The following is a 2,914-nucleotide window of genomic DNA, read 5'->3' as shown; positions in this document are numbered from 1 at the left end:
ATACCACAAACCTCCGAGGCACCTAATTGCTTAAATATAAAGATACATGCGCATGTGAGGTTTCAAATAATAATGTTACTACTACTAGCTTGCTCTCTCCCTGCTTTTCCTGACCATGTTTATCTGATATAGCTAGTTGTTATTGTTCTTCCTTGCTCATCCAAAGCAGGCTTTTTTCCTCCTCGTTAGTCTTCAGATGCTTGAATACATGATCATCATGTTGTGGCTGTAATATGGACATAGCATTAGAACTAGATACTCTTAGAAAAAAGGGTTCTTCAGCTGTCCCCATAGTATAACCCTTTTTAGTTCCTGGTAGAACCCTCTGTGAAAATGGTTGAACATGGAACCCAAAAGGGTTCTACCTGGAACCAACAAGGGTTCTTCAAAAAGTTATCCTATAGGGACTAGAGGTCGACCGATTATGATTTTTCAAAGCCGATACCGATACCGATTATTGGAGGACAAAAAAGCCGATACCGATTAATCAGATGATTTTTCACATTTACTTGTAATAATGACAATTACAACAATACTGAATGAACACTTATTTTAACTTAATATAATACATCAATAAAATCAATTTAGCCTCAAATAAATAATGAAACATGTTCAATTTGGTTTAAATAATGCAAAAACAAAGTGTTGGAGAAGAAAGTAAAAGATCAATATGTGCCATGTAAGAAAGCTAACGTTTAAGTTCCTTGCTCAGAACATGAGAACATATGAAAGCTGGTGGTTCCTTTTAACATGAGTCTTCAATATTCCCAGGTAATACGTTTTAGGTTGTAGTTATTATAATAATTATAGGACTAATTCTCTCTATACCATTTGTATTTCATATACCTTTGACTATTGGATGTTCTTATAGGCAATTTAGTATTGCCAGTGTAACAGTATAGCTTCCGTACCTCTCCTCGCTCCTACCTGGGCTCGAACCAGGAACACAACGACAACAGCCACCCTCGAAGCAGCGTTACCCATGCAGAGCAAGGGGAACAACTACTCCAAGTCTCAGAGCAAGTGAAGTTTGGAACGTTATTAGCGCGCACCCCGCTAACTAGCTAGCCATTTCACATCACATCGTTACACCAGCCTAATCTCGGGAGTTGATAGGCTTGAAGTCATAAACAGCAGAGCTGCTGTCAAAACGCACGAAAGTGCTGTTTGAATGAATGCTTACGAGCCTGCTGGTGCCTACCATCACTCAGTCAGACTGCTCTATCAAATCATAGACTTAATTATAACATAATAACACACAGAACTGCGAGCATTAGGTCATTAATATGGTCGAATCTGGAAACTATCATCTCGAAAACAAGACGTTTATTCTTTCAGTGAACCACGGAACCGTTCCGTATGTCACGGTTGTCATATGGAGGAGACCAAGGCGCAGCGTTGTATGCGTACATACTTCTTTAATAAAGAAAGAACACTGAACAAAACTAACCGTGACGCAAATATGGCTAGTGCAGACAGGCAACTACACATAGAATAAGAACCCACAAACTACCTAAAGATTATGGCTACCTAAATACGACGATAAACAGATTGCCTCTGATTGAGAACCAATCTAGGCAACCATAGACATATAAACACCTAGTCTACCAATACCCAAGACATATAAAAAACCCTAGACAATACAAAAACTAAACAAACCACCGTCACACCCTGGCCTAACCAAAATAATACAGAAAACAAAGATAACTAAGGTCAGGGCGTGACACCATATTTTATCTAACGGGTGGCATCCATCAGTCTAAATATTCCTGTTACATTGCACAATCTTCAATATTATCATTAATCACGTACAATTCTGTCAAATTAGTTCGAAATGAGCCAGGCGGCCCAAACTGTTGCATATACCCTGACTCTGCATGCAATGAATGCAAGAGAAGTGACACAATTTCACCTGGTTAATATTGCCTGCTAACCTGGATTTCTTTTAGCTAAATATGCAGGTTTAAAAATATAAACTTCTGTGTATTGATTTTAAGAAAGGCATTGGTGATTATGGTTAGGTACACATTGGAGCAACGACAGTCATTTTTCGCTAATGCGCACTGCATCGATTATATGCAACACAGAACACGCTAGATAAACTAGTAATATCATCAACTACGTGTAGTTATAACTAGTGATTATGATTGATTAAGTTTAATGCTAGCTAGCAACTTACCTTGGCTTCTTACTGCATTCGCGTAACAGGCGGGCTCCTCGTGAGGCAGGTGGTTAGAGCGTTGGACTAGTTAACCGTAAGGTTGCAAGATTGAATCCCTGAGCTGACAAGGTAAAAATCTGTCGTTATGCCCCTGAACAAGGCAGTTAACCCACCGTTCCTAGGCCATCATTGAAAATAAGAATGTTAACTGACTTGCCTAGTTAAATAAAGATTAAATGAAGGTGTAAAAAAAATAATTTAAAAATTGGCAAAATCGGTGTCCAAAATTCCGATTGTTATGAAAACTTGAAATCGGCCCTAATTAATCGGCCATTCCGATTAATTGGTCGACCTCTAATAGGGACTGCTGAATAACTGTTGAAGTTCTAGATATCACATTTTTTTCTTGTGCAATGACACAATTTCATGCATCTGAAAGCACAATATTCAAAAGTTGTAATCACCTTGTAAATGCAGCTGTAATGAACTCGTGTAAAATTTCCCTTAAAACAAGCGTTCAAATCAACACGATTTGAAACTCTTGACCTTCCATATAAAAATGCACATAACAAGCGATCAAAGCACCTGTAAACGAACTGGACAGGTGAACAAAAATCGATAGTGTAAAAAAATTACATTTGACACTTGTTAAAAGCAAGTGAAAAATGATAATTACAAGTGTTCCGGGTAAACTCTTGGCCTTCCATACCTCACAGCAGGTGGCGGCATTGCACAAAGAAATTGTGCGAACGC

This window comes from Oncorhynchus masou, chromosome 29, assembly GCF_036934945.1.
Source record: "Oncorhynchus masou masou isolate Uvic2021 chromosome 29, UVic_Omas_1.1, whole genome shotgun sequence".
NCBI lineage: Eukaryota > Metazoa > Chordata > Actinopteri > Salmoniformes > Salmonidae > Oncorhynchus > Oncorhynchus masou.
Note: the sequence above shows the minus strand (reverse complement) of the source record.